Source organism: Culex pipiens, chromosome 2 (genome assembly GCF_016801865.2).
Source record: "Culex pipiens pallens isolate TS chromosome 2, TS_CPP_V2, whole genome shotgun sequence".
Classification (NCBI taxonomy): Eukaryota; Metazoa; Arthropoda; class Insecta; order Diptera; family Culicidae; genus Culex; species Culex pipiens.
The window spans coordinates 77,698,204-77,725,764 of record NC_068938.1 but is presented as its reverse complement, the minus strand read 5'-3'; the positions used below and the strand labels follow the sequence as shown (position 1 = coordinate 77,725,764).

The 27,561-nt window shown below is 38.2% G+C and overlaps 2 protein-coding genes across 7 annotated transcripts in view; one reads left to right on the top strand and one right to left on the bottom strand.

The window, feature by feature from the left end:
- The window catches only part of LOC120413569 (tyrosine-protein kinase Btk29A), a 210,904-nt gene that overhangs the window by 124,413 nt on the left and 58,930 nt on the right, over positions 1-27,561 (bottom strand). Inside the window, exon 1 of one of the 6 annotated variants that reach the window (XM_039574453.2) lies at positions 11,778-12,292. The exons of the other annotated variants lie outside the window; for them this stretch is intronic. The gene's annotated coding sequence lies outside the window, so the exon portion shown is untranslated. Of the gene's footprint in view, positions 1-11,777; positions 12,293-27,561 lie in introns of those variants that run through there. 6 annotated transcript variants of the gene reach the window in all.
- Positions 4,241-27,561, top strand: part of LOC128093043 (hepatoma-derived growth factor-related protein 2-like) — a 160,982-nt gene continuing 137,661 nt past the window's right edge. The window contains exon 1 of the mRNA XM_052708483.1: positions 4,241-4,561. The gene's annotated coding sequence lies outside the window, so the exon portion shown is untranslated. The remainder of the gene's footprint in view (positions 4,562-27,561) is intronic.

Sequence of the window (27,561 nt, the reverse complement as noted above, 5' to 3'; positions counted from 1 at the left end):
TAGAATTTAAGGTACATTTCAGGATTTTCCTTCTAGAAACTTCAAAAGTATTTATTTGAAACCGTCGCAACTCCAACCTTTCAACCACTCCAAATAAAGAGTACGACAGAGCAGTTTCGAACCCGTGTGGCCCGTCCTCTCTCTCAAATACGGGCTGTAATTTAGATAAACGATTGCATGCCGGGGCCGCGTTGTTGTCGGCTGCCGGCAAGAAAGTGCCGCCACTCCACAAAACAACACGTGTCCGCTGCTCTATACGTTAGTCCGTGTAGACTGGTGGCATGGAACCTGATAAGTAAACACCTTAAAAAATAATTGCCATTTGGGCTGCGGCGACAACCGCGCGCTGCATAAACTTCGCCAAAACCCATAGTTCTGCGACGTCAACGTGCGACAGGACAGATCGATGCATGAGAAGTATCGTTAATTATCGTACACCCCCAGCATTGTTTCGAGTTCGATACTTTGACGGCGAACAGCACACATTACAGTCCGGAGGCGAACAATTACCAATATTTTGTATTTGTTGTGAGGTGAAATGACTAAGTCGTTGTAGTTGCTGAAGTCTACGTGGATTTATGTAGGACTTGTGGGGTTTGAGGCGCTTTTCTTTTTGCGCAAAACCTTGCGAACCTTGGGCTGGGATGCACCCAAAACCGGGAGAAATTTTGGTTTGACAAGTTTGTTAGTAACAGATATTAAATTCTCTCCCTAGCTTGATGAACACAGAACGCAACAATCTGTAAATCGTCGGTGTCGTGCTATCTTCTCGCACGTGTATTTTGGGCCAAATTGAGTTAAGAACAGGTCACAATACCTCACCTTTTGACCTTCACAGATCCCCAAAATTCGATTTCAATCCTGAGAAATTGATTTCAGTACGACAACTGGTCAAAGGGATTTCAGGTCAGAACACGTTTGACACACGTACATGCCCGACTACCGTAAACATTTTAGTTATAACTCGGGACTCTGGTAATCAAATGCAACCAAACTTCGGGACAATGCACAAAATGGGTAACCAAACAAAACGTGTTTGTTATTGTTTACGTTGCGTGCTCAATTTTTTGTTTTCAAGGTCAAACATTGAAACGCGTTTTTCTCGAAACGTCAAAAAGCGACGTGCGAACGTCGATATGACTCTAATTTGCCAGAATTCCTTCGCTTGGGTGTAACCTACGCGGATCTTGCGTCGTTTGCGCCACTTGAAGCGTCTTGTACGCAGCGCTGTACGAACATGGCTTTCGTCCAAGCTCTCGTGGGGGGAGGTTAGCTCATGAAGGCATAAAATGTTGAACATGTTCATTACCGGGCGGTTACGATTTCCGACGCGAGGGGTCTTCCCCAAAGTTGCCATCACCTTGGTGTACTAAGCGTCTTCAAGCGAAGTTCCAAGGAGAACCTCAACTCAGTGAAGAGGTCTCGACGTTGACGCGCGTCACCTTGGAGCTGAAGATCCCAGACAAAGAACCGCGCATTGGTATGCCTGCAGCGGCCATCGATTCCAAGAACAACTTCCTCTCTGGAGCCACGACTTCCGTCCAGAACCACAGAACCGGCCACCAATCAACCGAAAATTTATGCCCTCAGCAATTTACGCATATTTTGCGCGAGCGCGCTGTTTCAAAACAACGCCAGTTGTTGTCTGTGTTCGGTTGTTTTTTTGTTTGCTGATTGGTTTTTGTGTGACACCAGCCAGCAAACACTTCAGCAACAACAACAACAACAGAAGGCTCATGCAAATGTGGTTTGGCTGCTGATTGTTGGCTGGAAGGCTTTGCGCAGTGAATATTGATTTGAAAGTTTAATGACTACGACGACCACGACAAACGGTCTGGCTGAAGGGGTTTTGTGTGGTGGTTTTAAATTGGTGGTGTCTTTGGGGAACATATGGTTGGGACAGACAGTTCGAACGTGTGTTTAGAATGCTGCGTAGATTCGAGTCGGAGAGCGTTTGGAGGTTGAAAAGTAATAGCAGTAACTAGTTACTCAACAAATTTAAACTATATCTCTATACATTTTCAAACCAAAACAAGTGTCTTCCAGTGGCCACTGATAACCAGTTCTGGAGTGACCAGGTTTGGTCGAAGAACAACGGCATGACCATAGATTGTAATAACTTTTAATTTCATGAAGTTAGGTATGTCACATGCTACGGTTTCTGGCATATTCCGGAAGTGTCCTCCAGCGGCCACCGGTAACCGGTTCTGAAGTGACCAGGTTGAGTCAGATAACAACGGCATACTCACAGTTCTTAATAACTTTCAATTCCATGAAGTTTGATATGTCGCATGTTAGGGTTTCTTGTATATTCCCGAAGTGTCCCCTAGAGGCCCCCAGAAACTGGTCCCGGAGTGACTAGGTTAGGTCATAGAACAATGGCATGACCATAGATTGTAATAACTTTTAATTTCATGAAGTTTGATATGTCGCATGTTAGGGTTTCTTGACTATTCCAGAAGTGTCCCCTAGAGGTTACCAGTAACTGGTTCTGGAGAGACCAGGTTGGGTCATAGATCAACGGCATGACCATAGATTATAATAACTTTGAATTTCATTAAGTTTGATATGTCGCATGTTAGGGTTTCTTGCATATCCTAGGAAGGGTCACCCAGCGGCCACGGTAACCTGTTCCGAAGGGACCAGTTGGGTCCGTGAACAAGGGCATAACCATAGATTATTCTAACGTTCAATTTCATGAAGTTTGATACGTCGCATGTTAGGATTTCTTGTCTGTTCCAGAAGTGTCCCTTAGGGGCTACGGGTAACTGGTTCCGGAATGAGCATATTGAGGCCCTAACATTATCATTGAAATGTCGGAGATCATCAAAATCGCTGTAGTAGGTTCCCGAGGTCACAGTGACCAAATCCGGTTAACCTGGTCGGTTTCGAAAAGGGAATATGGTTAGCTTTTATGTGAGTCCCAAGTTTACGGTATCTAAAGAACAATTTAAGTCAGTCAATCCAAACCAAGTGACTAACTCCAGTCTTCCAATAACCTGAATCAAATCTGGTCCAAGTCAAACAGAATTTATTGTCAGTTCTCTTCTCTTTTCGTGTCATATGAGGTGCTCGAAAAAAAACCTAACCTCCCTTTTCGCCTATATGATAGCGTGACTAGAGCTAGTCTTTCACTTCTGTGGCGGCGGCGTCGTCGTCGTTCATGTCCTACAGTGCGACAGTAAACAACCGCCTAGTGTCAGTTGCCCCCGGAGGACGGTCGGCATTCGTGCCCACAATCTGACCCGGGAGACGGGTCTGGAATCGGCCAAGATGTGACGAATGCCGCCACCGACGACGCCGACTTGGCCTGAAGTGTGCCAGCAGTGCGTCTGTACGAAACTAACCCAGCAGTTTGTTACATAACCTCACTTTTTCTCGATTGCGAGGGGTGTTTTACGTTCTTTAGGCAATTGATATTTTATAAGTGTGACCTCTTTTGCGTGATTTTGCTGGAGTTGTTTGGTGGCGCGCAGCACACTCTTGAGTTGAGGAAGGGTCGTCGTCGTTGTTGTGGGGCCCACTGCTGGGGGTTTCGTATTTGGGTCAACTCTTAACGTACGACAAGCGATTGCAAAACTGGTGTTTTTCGTTTGTGCCATTTGGGGTTTGAATGCAAAATTGGCCTTTTTCTGGGTGCAAATATGACATTTTTCAGAGAAGGATGTTGATAAAGTCACCTCAAAAATAAAAATAGGTTTAGAAAATGATCGCAAGTCGGTAATTCTCTGCCAACTCACACAGCAGTTGCGAATCTATGACATTTCCCCGAAACCCACATTCCCGAAAAGACATTTCCCCGAATGCCACATCTCCGAAAAGACACTTTCCCGAAATGTCATTTACCTGAAAATAATTTCCCCGAACAATCCATTTCCCCGAATTGCCACATCCCCGAATGGCGACTTCCCCTAAAAACCATTTTCCCGAATGGCCACTTCCCCTAATTTTCCACATCCCCGAAAATCATTTTCCCGAATGACCATATCCCCGAACGGCCATTTCCCCGAATGCACTTCCCCGAACCCGGTCAGGCGGGTATACCCGTTGCCCAGAACCGCGCGCGCGGTTCTGGACAACGGGCATACCCGCCTGACCGGGTTCGGGGAAGTGGCGATCAATGAAGTATCATGTTCACAATTGAACGTTCAAAAAATTCCGAGTTTTTACGTTTTTTAAAGGATTCCGGATTCTGAGATTTAGTTACTCCAACTGCCTTTCAAAAAGACCTGACTCCGCCGAATCCAACAAAAACTCCGACTATGACAAATGATGTAGAGAAGGAGAACATCTTGAGCAGAGTACATATTTCTAATGACCAAATCTAAATAGCTGCGTGCCGCTTAATACATTTGCCTATTTTTCTCATTTCGTCGCAGTCGAGCTCAATGCCTCATCTTTTGACCTACATAGATACCCAAAATTCGATTTCAATTCTGAGATATTCAATAAAAACCGAAAAATGTCGTCTCGTGCTAACTTGACACACTCTGAAAATTGCTGTAAGTGCGACAACTGGCCAAAGAGGTTTCAGATCAGAATGCGTTTGACACACGTACATGTCCGACTACCGTTAACGTTTGTAATTATAACTCGGGACCTTAGCAACCAAATTCAAACAGTTTCAGGACAATGCACAGAATGGTCAACCAAATAAAACGTGTTTGTTATTGTTTACATAGCGTGCTCTATTTTTCATTTATTCAAGGTCAAACACTAACACGCGTTTTTCTCGGAACGTCAAAAAGCGACAAACGACAAGATAGCACGACAGCGTCGATTTGATACATTGATCATTTCGCTTTTTTGCATTTAGTTGAAAATCAAAATACAGTCCAGACTCGGTTATACAAAGGCCTTGTCAAAAGTTCACTTCGGGTAATAACCCCTAAACTACTTTAAAGTGATTGAGTAATTTTAAATCCAAAATGGCGGTGATGAAATATAAAAAAAATGCATTTTGTAATTCAATAATCAACTATTTAGATTTAACTAAAAACTTGAAAAAATCTAGAACAAACTGATTCCTGCGTTTTGAGTCGTCGCTTAAAGATATCGTTGTTGTGCAATCCTTACCACGTGGATACCGTTTTGGAAAATTGTGCTTTGCGGAAAATTGCCCATACAAAAAAAATCTTTTTTATTGAACGTGGATGATCTCAAAACCCCGCTTTCTTGAATTTTTCGCGTGGTTTATGAATGGCCTTCTACGGTTATTTGTGTTTTCTTTTTTTTTTCATATTTAAAAACACACATAGGAGAATTTTAATATTAAGGTCATACTTTTGTAAAAAAATCCCTAAAAAACAATTTAGTTTATATCTAAGTTAATATCATTCGGGAAAATGGAACTTTCGGGGAAATATCCATTCGGGTATATGTTTATTCGGGAAACCGACAGTTCGGTAAAATGGCCATTCAGGTAAATGAAATTCGGGGACATGGAATTTTCGGGAAAATGGTTTTCGGGGATGTGGAAATTTCGGGAAAATTATTTTCGGGGATGTGGAAATTTTGGGAAAATGATTTTCGGGGAAATGGCACTTGCGGGGAAATGATTTTCGGGAATGTGGAATTTTCAGGGAAATTATTTTCGGGGATATGGGATTCGGGAAAGTGGGATTCGGGAATAAGGGATAAAACCGATGGAGAGGCTGTAGAACCCCTTTCATTTTTGAACATTCGAAAAAAGATTTTTTTTTTTCAATTTTTGCAGACTGAAATGGTGATGATTTAGAAATTTGGTGTAAAAGGGACTTTTATGTAAAATGGATAGCGTACTCCAAATTCCATAAACGTATTTTTCATACAAAAATAATTTTAAAAACTCTGCCATCTATCGTTTTCCAAATGTATTTAATTTTGGAACATGTCATTTTACTAGACATTTAATTTACTTTTTAAATCTGCAATAACCCAAAGTGTTAAATGAAATATAATGACAAAGTTTCACGCATATCGAAGAGGGATCGGTGGGATGATAATATATAATATATTATGGTGTTATGTCTATTTGTATTTTATTATTATTGGAACTCATATTCCTTATTTTAAGCTGGTTCTATTACTTTTTTCTTCTCTTTCCAATTCCATTGTTAGAAAATCCAATAACTTCAAACTAAGTTATAGTGAAAATTATAGTTGAAAGGAACTCCAAAACATTGTTTGATTATATGAAATACGAAATTTTGAATTGATTATCTACTAATAAATTGATTTGAATTGTGTTTTTTTTTTTGCATTTTGATAAATGAAATAAGATGATAGTTTCATAAAAAAAAAGGTCAAAGGCCTTTCTTGTCTTACACTTAAGTTAAAAAATTCGTAAAGTTTTCATTGTTTTTTTTTTCAACGCTAGAAGGTTCCTTTAACTACAAATTGTTGTTCTAACGTCATTGTAAAATTTGCTTTAAAATCCTAAATTATATTCAGGATTTTGCTTCAAAACTCAAGGAGGGACAATATGAAATTTAAATTCTAACATTAGTAAAGGTGAAATAAATGAAATGTCATGGCATAGAACTGAGCTTGGCAGAGAAGTTATCAAATCACTAAAAAAATGGGTCAATACTTATTATTATAAGTTTTAAAAGTAAGTTAGCTAGAACTATGCACAAGTTAATAAAATGATTATTTTAATACTTTCAAAATAATTATCTCAATTAAAATGAGTTCATATCGGAAAATTGAACACATTTTAGTTTTATTTGGAATTATTTGTTAAGGCACGGGATTTAGAGTTATCTTAACAAAATAATAAAGCTTAAAATTTCAAGGCATTTTCAGTAAAACAAATTTTGTATCAACTAAGGACTCTTTTAAAAATAAAAAAAATATTTTGACGGAAATAGAAATTCATATTCTTATGAAAAAATCTTATTCTAATAAATGTTTAACAAAATTGTAAATTTGAAATTACTTTAAGTCAAATTAATATGGTTTTCACATTCAATTGTGAATTTTTCAAACGAAACGTAAAAAAAGCTATTTAATGATGTTTCATTTTAACACTGAAAAAACTTTTTTTGAAAATGGTTTCATTGATATTGCACAGTGGTCCAGATCTCAAAATTAAGTGGAAAATTGATTTTCCGTAAAATGATGAAGTTTTGGAGCTTTGGTGTCTTCAGAAGAGTTGTTGCATATGAAAAGGGGCAACTTTTGGTTTTGTTGGAAATTAGGGTGGTTCATTATTAGGGTGATTTTGAAAATCTGACTTTTCAGGGTTATTTTTGGGAATTTTTCGGTCTTCTAGAAAGTTGTTGGACTTGACAATCCAAGCAACTTTGTCGAAGACACCAAAATTTTATCTCGTAATCTACGCCTTCTACGACCAAATTTATAGAAAACATCTGAACAAACCTTCAAAAATCAGTTTTTTGAACGTGGCAATTCAGGGTTAAGTTTTAGACAAAAGTGGTATTCGGGGCACTTTTAGAGCTCTAAAAAAAAAACATTTCTATTTTTTGACAGGTCAATTTGGACTTAAGGGTCAAAAGTTACAGCCATTTTAAGGTAAAAATTATGCAAATTTAAAATTTAAATATCTCGAAAAGGCGCAAGCCAAATTTAAAGCGCCAGGTTGCATTTTAAAAAGGAGATCCAACACTACAAACGCTGAAAAAATCTCAGGGGTTTTTTTCTTTAAACTCGAGATATATTCATTTGAAAAAGTCTAATTTTCAAGGGAAACCTTATGGGACCACCCTAACGAATTTCGAAAATTGTCCAAATATATGTTTTTCCATGTAATTTTACCCGCTGAATTTGAATCTGCCCTCAGAATTAACCCAAAGTGTCGAAAAATCGATTTTTGGTAATATTTTGGGTTTCCATGTAAAATTATCATTTAAAAAAAAAAAAAAATTTCGACGGGTTTGTTCGAACGCGAATCAGTTCAACATGGAGCGTCGGATCGATGTGCTCTTTATTGCGTTGGGTTCGTATAAGTTCAAGGAAGGTTCTTACGCCAAAAAGTGGCAACTTTGGCCACTCTGGAACCGATTCCGGAAAATCTGCAGATTGTATGGAAAAAGTTGCGTAAAATCAAATTTTGATCATATGAGGCTGAACAAGGAAAAAGCTGAAAACGTCAACAAACAAAAAAAGGAAAAGACGAAGTTTTTCGGGTAAGGCTTGTATTTTTATATTTTTTTTTGTCCCCCCTCGATCCCGGCCAGACCCGAAGGCCAAAAATATTTGCATCGGCCTTAAAGGATAAAATATACGTCAAAAGGATGTTAACATAAATAGAATAGCAGAAATTATATGTAGATACGTCATCTCAGAATGGTTACATCTTTTATGTCATAAAAAAACATAATTAAACCTCGAAAAATGTGTAAAGTTACAATCTGTCCAATGTAATGTACTTATTTTTAAACCACACCAAAAACCATCGTGTTGACAAAGAAATCATCATAACATGTATTTTTAGTAACACAGGTGAGGGCAAAATACTCCTGAACATCAATATAAACTAACCAAAACATAGCAAAAAAAAGTGAAATATGTAAAATGCCATACATTAATTGAGCTATGATTGTTGGAAAACATTCCACTTCTAAACTGGATGACGATAAAGACCGTCATCAAAAAAATTCCACTGAATATACAAATCTATGAAAACATTAAAACTAAGCTATGTGAAGCCAATCTCCCAGAACTCTAGTCACTCTTCAAAACATTTCTAGTACTGGTCCCACGGGTCCCCCACAGACCGTTATTATGCAAAAAAAAATTTCCACCCAAACCAATGATTGGACATGGTTCCTGGGACCATTCTACACCTCTGGGCCGAGTTCCAAAATATTTGCCGGCAGAAATTTCGAATACGGTCACTTTTAGTGTTTTGAGTAGAAATTAAGGGGAAATCGCATGTAAAATGCGTAGGAAAAGTTCAAAACCTTCGATGTTTTAACTCTAAAACGTTACTGGTCATAGTTTTAAGTTGTTCTTACAGGTAGCAGAATGATATAAAACAATTTACCGGACTGACTTAGCCGGATTAAGCCTAAGTTAAGTGACTTAAGTCTATAATTTACATGTTTATACATAAATATCTAATAAAAACTCCTACATTAGGCAATTTCAAGTCAAGGAAAGCTAGATTGCACAAAATTAACATAAAATGGGGTGACTTTGAGCCAAAGGGTGACTTTGTACCAACTTTACGATTGCATAATAGCTATATAGCTTAACTACACGCTCGATAGGCTAGAATTGTAAGGTTTAATCGTTGCAAATATTGTTCATAGTTTATGTTGCACTCTCCCAAAAAAAATCAAACCATCCACATTAACGACCCCCGGGTCTTTTGTGGTCTCTATTGCAAGTTTCTGCTCGAACCTAGGAGTCCGAAGGCTTGAATGGGGAGAGCACCCAAACCTGTTTCTACTCCAAGGAACCTTCCACCCCAGTGTTTGAACTGACGACCTTTGGATTGCGAGTCCAACCGTCGCCAGCGATTCCACCGGAGTAGGCTTGGTTTGGTGTGTTGTTTGTACTTATGGCATGGAGACGACTCCTACACCTGAAATGACTTAACGGCCTAACAACCAAGGCCGGGACCGACATTTTACTTCCTCATACGATGGAAGGTTGGAGCAGATGGGAATCGAACCCAGAAACACTCTCCCAACATTTTCAAAAATGCCGTAAAAAGTTAGATAATCACGAAAAACTTAAAAAAAAATAGATAACGCTTTAGTGTTATTAGCCTTATTGTTTGAACCCGACAAGAGTTTTAGGACACAAACTACAACTACAACTACTTACATACAATTCATACATCGCCCATCGTATGTAAGTATTTGTAAGCCCAATAGTTTACACAAATTTGACTATACTATTTTCAAATTTTCATAAGATATGCCAAGCTTGTTAAAAGAGTAGATGAGTGATTTTGTTTTCACGTGGGGAAAGAATAAGTTTTGTTTTGCTGAATATATTATTAGCAAACGTACTTGCTGATCAATAATATGTTTCAATGAGTTGTAACGATGATCAAAATTTATCAACAACACCAATAGGATACAATATTTTATTATGATAAACATGTTTAAAATTCATAATTGGTTGGAAATATTAATCCTATAGGAAGTTGTGACATAGAACTTTTTCTTATAATAGTCATTACACAAGACAACAAAAAAGTATGGGCTAAATGATAGCTGAAGTACTCTTTGGATTTCATTCCTATGTTTCAAATCTGTTTAAATTTTCAAAACAAAAAAGGACAATTCATTTTGCAATACCACAAATTTGTCACGTTACAAAAGTTGTTGCCCTAATATTTTGATTGTTTTATTTAGATTCCGTATGAATTGATTCAGAAAAATTTGCGCATGATTTTCAAATTTGTCACTTCAAGGTGAATTTAAATCAACAGGCCTTATTTAAATCAAATTAGCAGATTTGCGTAGCAATATCATCAAATTGTTTATGTGGGAACATAAAAAGACCAAATTAATCCATCTACAAAATTTGTATATATTAATTAACATAAAATTCAAGTTTATCAAAACAATCTTTAGTCGTTTGTTGGTACAAAGTCACCCTTTGGCTCAAAGTCACCCCATTTTATGTTAGTTTTGTGCAATCTAGCTTTCCTTGACTTGAAATTGCCTAATGTAGGAGTTTTTATTAGATATTTATGTATAAACATGTAAATTATAGACTTAAGTCACTTAACTTAGGCTTAATCCGGCTAAGTCAGTCCGGTAAATTGTTTTATATCATTCTGCTACCTGTAAGAACAACTTAAAACTATGACCAGTAACGTTTTAGAGTTAAAACATCGAAGGTTTTGAACTTTTCCTACGCATTTTACATGCGATTTCCCCTTAATTTCTACTCAAAACACTAAAAGTGACCGTATTCGAAATTTCTGCCGGCAAATATTTTGGAACTCGGCCCAGAGGTGTAGAATGGTCCCAGGAACCATGTCCAATCATTGGTTTGGGTGGAAATTTTTTTTGCATAATAACGGTCTGTGGGGGACCCGTGGGTCCCAAACCCCTTAACGCACAAAGCGCCACACTCATTACCCAGGCAGAACACAATCGACCCCATTATAATATCGACTCGAAACGCTCGAAACTGCTATCCAAACTGTCCACACAAGTGTCCGTTTGCAATATCTTCTCATGGACGACCCCCTCCTCCCGCTTCTACGATCAACCCCCTGAGAATCGAAGAGTAGCCTCTCACCAGTCTCGACTTAACAGCGACTCGGCTGGTCCCAACTGCTCTTGCTGGTTGCTGCAGCCAACAAATTCTTGTCCCAACAAGCTCGTTCGTATGCAAACTTGTTTGACACCACCCCCTCCTTTTCCCTTCCAAACCTTTTCGTCTCAGAGCTTCAGCGCTTATTTTCGCGCAAGCCAAACACCAAGCTCAACCAAGCTCACACGTCCAGGCCACCCTTTTGGTCATGTGCCGCGGACTTGGGGGGGGACCCACAAGAGACGACTTTGGCTAATTTCTCCCGCACACACCTCTACCGGAGCTGAACCTAACGGTAGTTGTGTGTTGTCCGAAGGCGCAGCAGTAGTGTTGTGTCTTGCGCAAATGATATCCCCGTTTGGGGACGACCTGGTGAACAACACCCCCGCAGATTTCGGGACGACCTGTTTTCTTTTTTATTCGTTCGTGGCGGATAATCAGCGAATCAGCACAGATGACGAACGGTTTCTGTTCAGCAGGGGTCACTTGTACAAGCTCTTACACTCTCTCTCTCGTCGGTCGTAACATCGTTGAAATGGGGGGTTTCTTACATGTACAAGACGGTGGACTCGCCTTACGGCTGATCGGGCACATCGCACCGAAGTTCGCCTCAACTCGTTGAACTGCTGACTTTAGCGAATCATTCGAGATAATTCTTTCCCGATCATCACTTTGACCTCCACCGGATTCGCAAAACACTCTGCACAAAGTTGGCACAACCTTCTTTCTTTTTTCGAAGGGGGCCCACAAATCTTTTCGATTTCAGTATCACTGCTGGTTTTTCCTGTTTGTTTGTTTTTTTCCTCGCTGCTCACTTCTTGATCGCGACTTCTTCAGATGCTCTTCACCGATCTCTTCTCCCTTTTCGAGAGATCACCGTACGATCACTTCTCCGAAACTTTCTCCTCACCGCTTCCACGAACCTTCCACCGGAACTCGCACTCGCGGTCTTCAGGAAGTACCCAAAACAACAAACCACACCTTGAAGATGTCTCCAAGAACGCCAGACGAAACGTCAAACGCGAACGTTGCGGCGCACGAACACGAACAACCTCTTATCGGGGCCAAGTCTACAGGGGAACTGAGTTGAGTTGGCCAGTTGGCCCAGAGACTTCGGGGGATCAACAAGAGATCGTCGTCGACGGGCCGAAGAATACACACGCAAACTAACGTGCGCGATCGCGAGGGATCGTGCACCAATACCAATAGGGAGGAGAACCGAAGGAAGGTCCGCAAGAAATGGAAAACTTGACTGGCAAGCTTTTATGTTGCTTTTGTTTGGTTGGACTGAGTTGGGAGACTTGGATATTCAGGGAGCGAGGAGATCTTGAGGGTGACGAGAGGGCTGGTGTGTGCTGGATTGAGTTCGGTTTGGGATTTGGGGGGCTTTGGATGTGGATGTGTTGTGAGGGTTTGGGATAAACGGGTGGAGGTCGTCTAGTAGGGTGATTCTAGGGATTGCATTGCTTTTGAAGGATTTTGTTTCCTTGTTATATTTTCATATGATAATATATTTATTTTTAAATACCTTTCAAAAATATAAAAAATCTGGAAACAAGTTACACAGAAAAAAAATGATGGTAATATTCATCAGGAAATGGTGACAGATTTTGTGGCAAAATAAATGATAAATTTTACCCCAGAAAATGATGAATTTTTCATCGGTTTTTGATGAATATTCATCAGGTTCACATTTTTACACATTTTTTATGTTATATTACACAAATAAAGAGGTAATATTCAACCTACCAAATTTTCAACATTCCAAAATTCAACTTTTTTTTTCTGTGTAGATCACTTTGTTTCGAAACAAATGTTAATGAGAAGCATCAAGTCTGTGACTTTAAATAGTTATCTCAGTAACGGTTTATCGCTGAATGATTTCATAATTACCACGGATATCTGTTTTAAATGAGTTATAATGATAATTGATCACTGCTTACCTGTAAGTAGAAAGAGAAAAAAAAGCATGTTATTAGTTATGATTTCGACAACAGTTTGTTCAAATGTTTTAATCATTTGAAAATGAAAATTAATTTTAAGGTAATTTAAACATGATTCATTTATTTTAAAATCCACTTCTTCTAAAAATAAAGAAAAAAAAATGGATTTCCTCCAGATTTCTATAACAATTTACTGGATATTTTTGGTTTATCTGAAAGAGCACAGGATTTTGAAGCAAACTGCATCAATAATGGAGCATTTCCATTCGAGCAGTTTTTGCTTTTTTTAACAATCTATTCCTTATGGAAGAACTGCCTTATCTACCACTCGAATCGAGTGCTCAATTCAAAAGCGATGAAAATGCATATGGGACATTTATGCGAATGGGAGCAGTTTGGGGGCCATACTTAACCTTCGGGAAGTCGCGTGTTTTCGCCTTTCTTACAAGTGCCCTTACAAACTGTGTACAAAGTACACGTACGCGAACTCCGGTGGGTTAAGCTCTACTATCAAAAATAAAAAATTAAACAGGGGGAGAGGGGGTAATATGCACCCCCTAAGGGAAAACTGTGATTTCTCAACCATAACATCAATTCTGTGGAAGAATTTTGTTAAATGTTCTAAAACAACTCTTATTCTTATTAATCCATGTGAAAAAATGTCTTGTTTTAAAATGCAAATTTCTAAAAATGTTTTTGATTTATTCCAAACAATCATGCGGGGCAATATGCACCCCAACATTGGGGCAAAATGCACTACAACAACGGGGCAAAATGCACCACAACAATGGGGCAAAAAGCACCGGGTAAAATCAGTTTTCACTTGTCACCACTAGATGACACCGCTGTTTTTGCAAAGGAGCATCACTGTGGTGCATTTTGCCCCGACCACGCTTATAAAATAAGATTCAATTTAAAATACATTTTTTAATGTTTTTGGACTCATCTATCTATAGAATAATGAAGATGATGGCAAAAACTATATAAATCAACACTTACAGTATCAATAAATGCCTTTGATATTGTCCAAAAATCATATATTGAAAGTTCAATAAAAATTAGATCAAAACACAATATTTTAAAGTTATGTAAATAACTTTGGCTGTTTTTATCCTACCATGCTCAAACTTTACCAGCATAGTTTCACTATGTTAAGCTTCCAATTTCTATGATTTTTTCGCTGAAAAATGCTTCCCAATACCGAGAAATGCTGGGGGTGCATTTTGCCCCTGGGGTGCATATTACCCCCTCTCCCCCTACTTTTTTGTGGTTCGATCATCCTAAGATTTGATTATCCGAAATTATTTTTATCCAAGGGCTTCCGATAAAGTATGCACAGCAAAAAATCCGATGGTAAAACCTCATGCAAAAGCATGCACATCACCTTCGTAAAAAAATACACTTGATATTACACACTGCAAAAAAGTTGCAATCGACGGGATTCCAACCCGGCACCATCAGTAAGGACTGGCGCCTTAGTCCACTAGGCCATCAGACCGATGGAGAATGGAAAGGATAAACGCATATATGAGCTTGACATTTCGGTCAAGTAGGTTTCCCATACTAATGGGCTACATATTTCAGGGTGTAATATTACATAGAATTTCATATAATAATGCAAAATTTATTTTACAGCCAGGCCTTCTACACGGAGCTGGATTGCTACTTTTTTTTGCTGTGTGGACTGTATTAAAAAAATCTGTATCTTGGGAAGGAAATTATTATCAACATGGTGTCTTCGGCAAAACTGTCGGTAATGATGAGGACTATTCAGAAAATAGGTACAAGGATTTTTTTCCGGATTTTTAATTACACTGTCAGGTCAATGCAAATTTTATTTTAAGTTTTTTACCCTCATCCTTCAAAATTTCCCCCAAAAAAGGCAGACCCAATCTCACCCCCCAAACCCAATGTCACCCCCGAACGAAGTTGACTTTATAGCTGTCGGCCACCATTGCTAGTACCAACCACTAGTGTCTTCCTTTTTATCTACAAGGCTCCTAAGTGTATGAAAGTATGGCACGGAGCGACGGCGCCGAATACCCATATTTACACAAAGAATTTTAGAGCGCCCACCGCGGGATTTGAACCGTCGACCTCTGGATTGTGAGTCCAGTGCGCGGTCCGATTGATCCACACGGGCGGGATTGATGTCACCCCCACTCATGGTATAAAATTTACCAAATTTTAAACATACATAAAATTTTTCATTCAGTAGAAGTCATTTTCTTTATTTTCTTTTTTTCAGACATTATAAATTATTTTCCCACTAATTTAAAAAAATAAATAAAGACATGTTATAAGAAGCTTTCTTAAATCACGTTGGGCAAATAATTGTGGTTGATTTAATATTCATAGCACAACAAAATAATAACAAATTTCTATTATAAATGCATTCTTTTGAAATGTATTGAAAAATGGTTTTTAAGGTTTTTTTTTCAGGGAATTTAAAATTATTTTTCCCTTTTTTTCTGGAAATTTAAAATCTAAGAAAATTGGACGCCCTAATAAAGATCATGAAACATAAGGCCAAAAAAATGATTAACAACAGCCACACGGCGTGTAACCTTAAGAAGAAAAAATAGTCGTCGCTACTTTCAAATGTGTCTTTATAGGAAACGTTCTCAGCTTTCCAGTCTTTTAAGAGTGAAATGTTTCATCGAGAAATATCAGAGATATTCCTTCATAATTAATTGGAAACTTTTTAATAACAGTTCAGGAAATTTGTCGGATGATGTGTTTGATGAGTAAAAAACTAATCAAAATTGCAAAAAATGACAAGGAAAAACATTGTTAAAGGCGGCAAATCGCTAAACATTTTGAAATTTTAGTTATAACTGATGGGATTTATCCAGAATTTATAATCATAAAATCGTATTAAATATAATTATTACAAGTATAAATAGATTACTGCATAATATTTGTGTATAAATACCCCCTGTCTGCTCTGATTTAACCTAGATTTAGCTGATACAACCGAAATTTTTGCTGGTTTGAGATTGTTAAGGTATTATTGGATTTTTGTCAATGAATATGATATTTATTTAAGCAAAAATTAACCAGGAATATGGATACAAAACATGATTAATAATCGAAAATGTTTTACAAATTACTGTTGCAAACATCAGGAGAAATATGTTTCATGAGTCTGAAATGATTTTTTTTTGTTTTTATTATGAAATGATCAAGGAATTAGCAGTCTTATAAATCTAATCTTTTTGATCTATTTATACTCGTAACAATTATGTTTTAATACGATTTTATTATTATAAATTCTAAATAAATCCCACCTCTGCAAAAACTCAGTTACATTTTTTTTTTCAAAATGTTAAGCGATATGCCACATCTTACAATGTTGTTTCATGTCTTATTTTGCACATTTTGATCTGGGTGCTGAATAGTGGTTCGCAAAACGGCCTCAATTTTGAACTGTCAAAGTGGAACCAATTCACTGTTCGCCAAAGTGGAGAGTTTTGTTATCGATCAAAAATTGTTTTTTTTATTTTGCAAGAATGAATTTTTTTTTGGCTTTTGAGGACCTGAAGTTGAAGTTAAGTAATCTTAAGAACATTGAAGGCGAGATCGTATTTTTTTTATAATTATGAATGGAAGTTGTTTATAGAGTCGATGCGGTTGTACCAACTAGAAGCTGTCTGAATTGTTTGATTCCGTTTTCAAACCTACTGATTTAGTGGAAATCTTTTCTGTTTGTTGGATCAGCTTTGCAAGAATTAGCGATGATTTTTCGCTGGACCAGGAAGAGCTGCAGGACACTCTCGTCGCAGTTCTTCGTCACCCGTAAAAAAGAAAAACCGCTTCTAACTGAACGAAACTTGAAAACACGCACAATTTTCCAGCAAAATAATGTAGAAAATTAAACAAAATAAAACGCATACCACTGATTATATAACAGCTCATCTACCAATAAGAAAAAAGTCATGCTTCAGCTTAAACAGCCTCCTAGTTTGTAGATGTAAACAAAGTGGGATCATTCGAAAATCACGTTACGCATTCTCGCTATTCATCACCCAGAATTTGATGAGTAAATAACTTATAAAACACATATTTGTCAAATTTTGTGAACCGCTATTAAAAAAAATTTAATGAATGATGAATAAAGCATATAAAGCAAAAAACCTATTAAAAATTATCTCACAAATTTACCGATGAAACATTTCGCTCTGAGCTTCGCTTCGCTTTCGCTGAGAAAATTTCCAATTAGACACATTTGAAAGTAGCGATGATTTTTTTTTTATGAAATGATTGTTTTAGAAAACACGCCGTGATCAAAACGTCGTGACAATAGAAGTTCTTTGTACTGAAAACAATTGAAAATACATTTTTCTGCGGTTGCAGTTTTAGGTTTAAGGTTTAAGGTTACGTCGAAAATCTGGCAACCCTGTCTCGAGAGCGAAATGTTATCATTAGTTAAAAAAAAATTCAAACAATTTAAAGAGTTTGAAGATTTTTGAGGAGTGAGAAAGGCACTAACCATACAGGTGGATTAAGTTAGTTTTTTTAAGTATGCCTCCTCTCGACCTTAATCAGTATAAAAAGATATAAACTAAAAAACATGTGAAAAACTGGCGATTGATCACGATGTATTCAAAAAGTTTTTTTTTTTGTTTCAGCATCAAAAGGGGAAAGAAGTTTAACATTTTTGAAAAAAATGTTTTCTTATAAAAAAGAAGTACCGTAAACCGGGGTGACTTTGATAGGATTTCAATTTGTTTTCAGAATATTTTCCAACAGGTAAGGTTTTTCTCAATATTATTTTTTTTTAAAACATGTACTGGGGTAGAGCACACAAAGTCTATGCACAATTTCGGAAAAAAAGTCTTTTCAATAATGTTTAGAAAAATAGTTACGTTAAAAATTCTTAATTTTTATTCCGGGGTGACTTTGATAGTCATAGTTTTTCTTGTTAAAATCATATTTAAGATGTTCAAACTTTATTTGTACGCTAAATGTACCATCAACAAAAGAACTGATATAGTTTTTAAGAAAAAAATCAATGTTTATATTTTGTTAACTAAGTGTATAAGCTTTTTAGCAAAATACATATAAATTTTAGGTAAAATTGTTAAAAAGTCGGAATTTTGCCTGAAATTTGTTAAAACTAGTTTTGTTTGTAAAATTATCGATTTATATTGCATTTTATACTGAATTCGAAGCACGAATCACAAGTTTTCACAATTTCTATGAAATTTGTTCAACTGAAATTGCCTATAAATATGGAGATTTTTTTTAATTGTGTTTCAAAAACACATATTATTTATTATTTACAAACTTTTTTTACCTTCTCCTAGTGGAAAATTATCCAAAGAATCCGAAAATGCATTCCGTTTTTCGATTAAAAATCATGTTCATTGAGAAAATCATGACACTTTGAGAAGTTCAAAATAATGACTTTCATCAACATTTTCTTAACTATAGTTAACTAACTTTTTAAACTTGTCAAAATTTTATGAAAAGTTCTTCTTGAGGTACTTTGAACACTTCTCTACCACGGTCAGTATGTTTCTAAACCATTCCTTACGTATTTTAATTGTACTCTTCATTTTGCGGAAAAATCGCAAGCCTATCAAAGTCACCCCTCTATCAAAGTCACCCCGTTTTACGGTAAATAAAATTCAAAATTAAGTATATACCCCTCAGCTCCCTCCGTGTACGCACGAGAGCATGCAACTAGTGCTCAGTGCTCCATCGTTTTTTCGATTTTTTTCGCCGTAATTGATTGTGGTTACCCGCGAGTTTGCTTCTCCAGCATGCCAAAGGCCGGCCGTGGCCGTGGCAGTTCGAGTGCGGCCTCGAAAAACCCGCGAAGTTCGTCTACCGGCCGTGTGCAAAAAGGTAAACAAACCAACGCCGTGCCGACCGCCATCGCGCAGGGGAGCGTGAGCGCAGATGGAATCGACAAAAAGTTACTACACCCCGGATATGTTCCAAGATCACCAGTGCGAACCCGTTCAGGTACCTCCGGTGCCACGACCAGTGGCACATCAACATCCGCCAACATTCCCATCAGGAACGAGTTCCAGATGCTGAGCGACGACGAAGAAAACAACAACAACACCGACGGTAGCACCACTACCGACGACGACGACGACGATGGTCGTGCACGGAAAAAAGTGCCGACGCCAAAAAAGAATAATTCTCCAACGGAACGAAGACCACCTCCAATTTTTGTTTTGGACACGTTGGCGGACGATGTTGACAAGTTGCTGGAAGGCCTCGGATATTGTCTGAAAATCGGTAAGTCGGCAGTGCAAGTGATCACACTAAATAAAAAGAACTTCGACCTGGTGTTTGAAGAATTGAAGCGTAGCAACTTCAACTTCTACACATTCAACCCCGAGAAGCCCCCTGTTAAGGTCGTCTTGCAGGGTTATCAAGACCGTCCGATCTCCGACCTGAAGGGTCACCTTTCGGACGCCGGGATGAAACCGCGGAAGATTAAAGTGCTCTCACGCAAGACAACGGTAACAGGTACACACATACTGTACCTGTTGTACTTCGACCGCGGCACCGTCAAGATCCAAGACCTGCGGCGGACTAAGACGTTGGACGGTTTTTGGGTAACGAAAAAAAAAAAGGTAAACTGGCGGTTTTACACCAAGAACCCGACGGACGTAGCGCAATGCCACCGTTGCCAGAAATTCGGCCACGGCTCGCGGAACTGCAACCTCCGGCCCCGCTGCGTGAAGTGTGGTGTGTCACACCTCTCGGAGGCGTGCGCACTGCCACGAAAGGCGGACTTGGGGGACAAGGCAGAACAAACCAAGCCGCGCGTAAAATGCGCGAACTGTGACGGCAACCATACCGGCAATTACCGCGGATGCATCGCGCGCAAGGCCTACCTCGAGGAGCAGGAAAAGAGAAAGAAGAAAGCAGCAGCGTCCCACTCTCCTCAGCGAAGTACGAGCGCAGCCGGGGAAGATCTCTTCACCCTGCCGGAGTTCTTTGCTCTCGCGGGGGAGATGATGAGACGGTTTCGGAGCTGCCGGAACAAGGCAGAACAATTCCTGGCCCTTGGGGAACTGATGATCAAACACATCTACAAAGGATAATTTACCTGTGATCTAGATATAAGCTTTCTCTTCCTCTATCCCCTTTCCTTTGCAATTTCTGTAAGTTTTTTTATAGTTTTTTCTTACTCTTGCTAATGCCCTAGTTAAAGAAATAATTGTTCCTAAATGGATTATGATGCAACACACAGCTGTAAGGAACTCAAAAACTCTGTTATGCACTTCAAAATAACTCATTGTATTTTGATTATTCACCAATAAAACCGAATTGAATTGAATTGAAAGTATATGATCCAATGTGTTATGAAACCCTACAGTTTTTTTTAAGGGTCCTATAATTAAATTATAGGACCTTTTCACAAAAAAAACTCTAGAACTGTTAAAATAAGTCTTCGAATGTCACAAATATTAGAATCAATTAAATCATCACTCTCAGAACCACCCTAATCGTTCATGCACACACACCCCAAACCCAACGACTCGCGCCAACTTCGTGAATGATGATCGTTCGCGATCGTCGTAGAACAGAGAAGAAGAAAAAAACATCATCAAACCAGCCACTAAAAACACCAGCTAGAAGAAAAGATCAACAAAATAAAGCTACAATAAAAAGCTTCATCAACGATCGCCGAGCTTGTACGTGTGTGCGTTTGTGTGTGTGTGCGTATGTATGCTTGTAGGTGCGCATAAACGATAGAAATTAAACTGTATGCGCGCAGTTTGAATTAGTGTAGTGGAAAATAACTTCTTGAAGCGCGATGACAGCGCAGAGTTAACCCTCCGTTGTTTACATTTTCATTGTTGACATTGGCGAAGTTCGCTAGAATTGCATGATTATCAAACAAACTTTGAAGTTTAATTGAATTTTGGATAAGTAAAGGGTAGAGGGTTCACCCCTGTATCGATTATGACCCTTCTGCAGACCTGTCTACAACCCAAGATCTGTCTATACGGGCAAAACTTTGCGTGCCCTCCCTCCTCAAACGTCAAACGTAGACGACGAAAGAAGGCAGCGAGCAAAAAAGTAGGTAAGCTCGCGGGGTTTAAGTTATTGCGGGATCATGATCGATATACACATGCGCCAGTGAGTTAAGCCCCAAGGTAGGAGGGTTTATTTCTTCGTCTACCTCTTTTTTAACTCCCTCTCTAGGAGGATATCTGGTGCAATGACGGAAGAAAGGCCGAGCGCCCCGGAAAGATGTGTGTAATTTAAACGTGATTTTATGCTTTCATCAATCAACGCGTTATTCCTCATCACGGCGAGTTTTATTGGACTTAGAGGTTGTAGTAGAAAAAGGGAGAAAAATTAATGGAAAGCTAGTGCAACTACGACACGAGAGAGCGATTAGCGGGTTTGGTTCTGGAAAATTGAACACGATCAAAAATCTTATTGAAAACTGATAGTTCAGGACTCCCGATTTGCATTTCTCTCCGTGTATCCAGTTCAAATCAAATATGCAAATCGACCCATTACGACAAAGTACCTGCCATTTAACGGTCCCGAACCTCAGGTACAGACCTGACCTCATCAACGCCAGCAAAGGGGCCATAAAAGTCACCCAAAACAACCTTATCCAGCGCGTAGCTGGGACTGATCAAAAGTTTCTCGAAGAGATTACGCAAGTCCGCAAAGTCAACCCGAGGACACCTCAATTAGCTTCGGCAGTCGTTACGGCCAAGAACCCTCGGTGTCCAATCAGTACCATGATAAATGACCCAACGCAAGGGGAACCTGTTGCTGCCGCCAGGTCATTGTGTAGTACGCGCTTAATCTGCATCTGCCTGCAGAACTGCACTTGAAGACGTTTTAGAAGGTGCTGGTGGACGACGGCCACTGACCTGCCGTCACTAACACTGATTTAAAATTCAGCGAAAATTTAACGCAAGCAAAAGGTTCGCCGTCGAGGGTCTCTACCCTCGAAAGTGGTTGTCCCAACGGGAGGGATTCCTGAAGACCTTTGTTGGTGTTGTGATTGGATGACGTAATGAGCGATACCTTGAACAGAAGTTGAATTTTTTCAAATAGATTAGTATGGGCTTTTTTGAAAACAAGTCCCAAGTCCCATGTCCCAAGTCCCAAGTCCCAAGTCCCAAGTCCCAAGTTCCAAGTCCCAAGTCTTAAGCCCCAAGTCCAAGTCAAGTTGAAATTCTCAAAACTCTCATTACGTCAACTAATCATAACATCAACGCCCTGAAGACAACAACAACACAGCAGACTCAAGCCGACGACGACCATGACGATAAAAGGCCAGCAGCTTAAAGATTGTTTTAGTTTTCTTGTTTTATTTTACACTTTTTATTATTAATTTGATTTCTCTGGCGGCGACGGCGACGGCGAAGATGTCGGTGACTGGCGATTGTCTGGGTCTGGAGCGAATCGCGCCGATTCGCTACTTCTTCGCGAGGGCATTAGCGCGAAGTTCTCAATCCCTTTTTGGAGCTTACTTAGTTTGAGCCCGGAGGTTCGATGCGGTCCGCTGCATGCGTGGACTTTAAGAACTGCTTCGATAGGGGTGTTTGAAAAGTTTGAACTTTTTTGAAATTTTGTGGAGGGCTGGACTTGAAGTTAGAGTCGCAAACAGGCGAAAATAAATATAAAATAATCTCCCAACCATTTTGAACACCCCAAACCCTCCACCGGCTAATTCATCGCGGAGAACTTGTCTGTGCGGGGCTCGCACATGTGTAGTTCATATCTCAGCAGCCAGTCCCAAAATTGAACCCGTGGGAGTTCTTTTGGCGCAGGCTAGAAGTCGGTGCCCGGCAGACCGCGAAACTGTAACGCCATTAAACCGGCTTATTTACATAAGAAATCGCGTTTTTTTTTCCTCTCTCTCTGCAATCTTTCTTCAGGCTGGTTTGCTTGACTTCTGCCTTTTGAGGTTCTGGGACTGGTTGGGGAAACTAGCTGAAGCTGAAGCTGGAGATTGACCAATTGCAAAAAGACTTTTTTGATAATTATTTGTTTAAAAATAATAATAATAATTGCATCGTTATTAATATAATTTCATTTCATAATAATCAAAGTTTAATTATTTTTTTCGGTTTTCCTGAAGATATGTAAGTTTAAAAAAAATGAAAAACAGTCTAGACTCGACTATTCGAAAGTCATGAAAAAATTCAAATGCATTTTTTTTTCGCTGTATTATTTTTGATTGTCGAGTTAAGTATGACCCCAAAACTATTCATAAGTTATTTAGAATTTTTAAATCCAAGATGGCGGCCAAATGGCGGTGTTGAAATATTTAAAAAAAATGCATTTTATAGCTTAATAGGCAATACATTACCTTAATCGAAGTTCGGATAGTCGAAACTTCAGTAAATCGAGGCTTTGGATTATCGAGTCTGGACTGTATAACAATTGCTTTACACACAAAAAATTAGAGTCATTATTCACTTCAAATGTCAGCTAAAATAATCCCTTAAATATAAGATGCATTTTTTTAGCCATTCACAAGCTTCGTGAACATTTAGGTTTTTGATGATTGTTGCTTTAGATATTTTTTTTAATATCAATAAATCATGATAGGAAATTTCAGTCAGATTAACAATCCGAAAGAAAACTTTCAGAACTAATTTGAATGTTGATTTCATATTATTTATGTATCAACTCTGCAATTTTTTCGAAGAATTTTATTTTCTCGTTCTCCTTTTTAGCAACTTTTGTTCAACGCAAATTTTACTTCTCCCGTTTTATTTTATTTTTTTCACCTATTTTTATATTTTTACAGGCTAATAGATTGTTTGGTTTTAGTTTTTTTTCTTTGTCGTTTGCCATTTGTCTTTGTTTTCTTTTGCCTATTTGTTGATTCTTATAATTTTTTAAAGCTACTTTTTCGATTTATGAGTGTTTACTTTGAGGCGCAACAAAGTGTGTCAAAACATAATTTGGGATATATAAAAAATACTGCATACTTATTTTTACATAAACAGTAAGAGGAATTAGTTAAAACTACGACCAAATATGAACCATAAAAAAATTCAACATTTCTAAAAAATTAAGTATTTACTATTCAATGCATTTTGAAAATTAAAAATGTGTGAATAAATTGATTTTTGGCGAATTTTTAGATCGTGACCGGTCTAGCGGCGGAGATGTATCTTGGAGGGTTAGCGATATTTTATTTCATGTTTGATGAAACTTTTTAAAACTGAATCCAGAATACGCAAAGAGCTTATCTTTCATTTATTTGGAGAAAAAAAGAGTTGGGGTTTTTGTAACAAGACTTTAGCACATTAATTTCATAGTTTTATTAATTAATAGTTGACAAATTGTTTTAATATAATTGATAAAAATGTAAAACCGTAAACCGGAAGACTTTGATAGGATTTCAATTTGTTTTTGAAATATTTTCCAACAGGTAAGGTTTTTCTCAAGATTTTTTTTTAAAGCATGTACTGCCCTAGTAACATTTTAGGTTTTAAGTAGGCCAGAAAGCCTATTTAGGCCGTATGAGGATCATCAGTGTCTTGCGAACCTTCGAGGTGAACGGACACTAGAGCTGCGGTATTTTTTACTACCTAAGCTCAGAGTTATTTCAAACAAAATTCACAGTCTTTTTAAAGACTACCTGAGTTATTTTCCCAAATTCTAAACAGTCTTTTCAAGACTAACCCCACCTGAAATTTTGTTGTATTTTACAAACGAAGCCATCTTTTTAAGAGAACTTTGATTGCAAAATGCGTCAAAACAAAGGTAAACGCAAATCTTCTGAAGATTTGGTCGTTACGTCGGTGAAGCGTTTGAACGCTAAATCGGCTAACGGAAACAGAAAAAGAAAACAGCCTCATCCGAGGTCTGATTCTGATTCTGAAAGTGAGGTCAATCCTCCAATTCCATTGGCAAACAGTTTCGGTGTTTTATCCGAAACTGTTGACAAGGATCCTTCTCCTCGTACTGAGCCTTCTGCCGTCGAGAAACGAGTAAAGGCTCCGCCAATTGTAGTGACTTCCGTTTCCGATTTGGCCAGCTTTCGAACGCAACTGAAGAATTGCAAGGAAACTTGCAATTTGAAGGTTTCGTTCCAGCTTGGTCGAAGAGGAGAATGTCGCTTGTTGACGGAATCTTTACAAGATCACCAAACTTTTGTTGGTTATTTGAAAAACCACAAACACAATTTCTACACGTATGAGACCAAGAATGCTCGTCCATTCAAGGCGGTCCTGAAAGGTCTCTCCAACGACTTGTCGGTGGATGAGATCAAAAACGAACTTAAGGTGTTGCTTGGCTTTGCCCCATCCCAAGTAATACCAATGAAGAAAAAATCAAACGGGAATATTTCTCGCTTTGGTTTGACTTCACAATTTTATCTGATTCATTTCAACAGAAATGAAATCAACAATTTGAAACTTTTGGACAAAGTTCAGTTTTTGTTCCATGTACGGGTAAAGTGGGAGCATTTTAAGAAACATGGCGGTAATGGCCAGAATCTGACCCAGTGCCGGCGTTGCCAGGCATTCGGTCACGGTACTGATCATTGCGCCATGGTTCCAAAATGCATGGTTTGCGGGGATTCTTCTCACGACAAGGACAATTGTCCCGTGAAAGAAGTCACCCAATTTAAATGTGCAAATTGTGGTGGAAATCACAAATCAAATTTCTGGGATTGCCCCATCAGAAAAAAGGTTTTGGATTCTCGTGCTAAGCATCAGCCGAAAACCAAACCGAAATTTTCTCAAAGTCAGGTTGTACCTGCATCTTTAAATCAAACGTTCGTGCTGTCTCACTCGAACAATACCCCTACCATGGAAAAGTTAGGTAACACTAATGGTATTTCTTATGCCAACGTCGTTTCGGGTTCGGGTTCATCCACGAATTTTAAATCCTCTACCAATCTTCCTGAAATTGGGCAGGTACCTCAAATTTCATTTGAAAATTTTTCTGCTGGCAACGCTTTGGGATCCTCTGATCTCGGCGATGTTACGTTTGAAAAAATGACTTTTTTGCAAAACTCACTGTTTGGTTTGATTCAAACAATGAGTAATGCTACATCCATGATGGAAGCAATCCAGATTGGATTAAAATTTGCGAATGATGTTGTTCTTACCCTGAAGTTTAATCATGGATCTAAGTAATTCCATCAATATTATGAATTTTAATGCTCGCTCTTTAAAAGCGAAAGAAAATGAATTTTTCAACTTTTTACGAGTTCATAACGTGCATGTTGCTGTTATAACCGAAACATTTTTAAAAACTGGCACTTATTTGAAAAGTGATCCAGATTATAAAGTTATAACCAATAACAGAATGAATCGAAATGGCGGTGGAGTTGCAATAGTTATCCACCGTAGTATGACTTATAGTACGTTACGTGACTTTAAGTTAAAAGTTATTGAAAGTTTGGGCATTGAACTTGAAACTTCTTTTGGGAAAATTATGATTGCAGCTGCATATTTACCATTCCAATGCACTGGGGAAAATAAAAATTATTTCAAAGGGGATTTGAATAAACTTACTCGGCATAGATCTCGATTTTTGATCATCGGTGATTTTAATGCCAAACACCAATCTTGGAATAATTCAAAAGTAAATTCCAATGGTAAAATTCTATTCAGAGATTGCACTTCTGGTCTTTATTCGGTTTTATACCCGAATGGGCCAACTTGCTTTTCTTCTGTTAGAAATCCATCAACAATTGATTTGGTTTTGACAAATCAAAGTCAGTATTGTGGTCCTTTAGTGACTCATGCTGATTTTGATTCTGATCACCTTCCAGTAACTTTTTCACTTTCTCATGAAGCAGTTACCAGACCCAATAGTTCTGTGTTTAATTATCACAAAGCTAATTGGGACAGGTATCAGCATCATATTGAGAACAATTTAAATCATGATTTTGTTTTAGAAACCAAAGCTGATATTGATTCAGCCTTGGAATCTTTAACTAATGCAATTTTGGATGCTAGGAATATTGCTATTCCTAAAGTCCAAGTCAAATTTGATTCTCCCATTATTGATGACGATCTTCAGCTTCTGATTCGTCTGAAAAATGTTCGCCGAAGACAGTATCAACGTTCTCGTGATCCTGCACTGAAGCGAATTCAAAAAGATTTGCAAAAGGTTATTGACCACAGATTCACTCTCCTGCGAAATGAAAAGTTCGCAAGAGATGTCGAACAAATTAAACCTTATTCCAAACCGTTTTGGAAACTTTCAAAGGTTCTTAAGAAACCTCAAAAACCAATCCCTTCTTTAAAAGATGGTGATAATATTCTATTAACTAATGGGGAGAAAGCTCAAAAACTTGCTCAGCAGTTTGAGAGTGCTCATAATTTCAACTTAAATGTTTTGAGTCCTATTGAAGATCAAATTTCAATAGAATTTCAGAATATTGCTGAACAAGAATTTTCATCAGATGAAGTTTTTA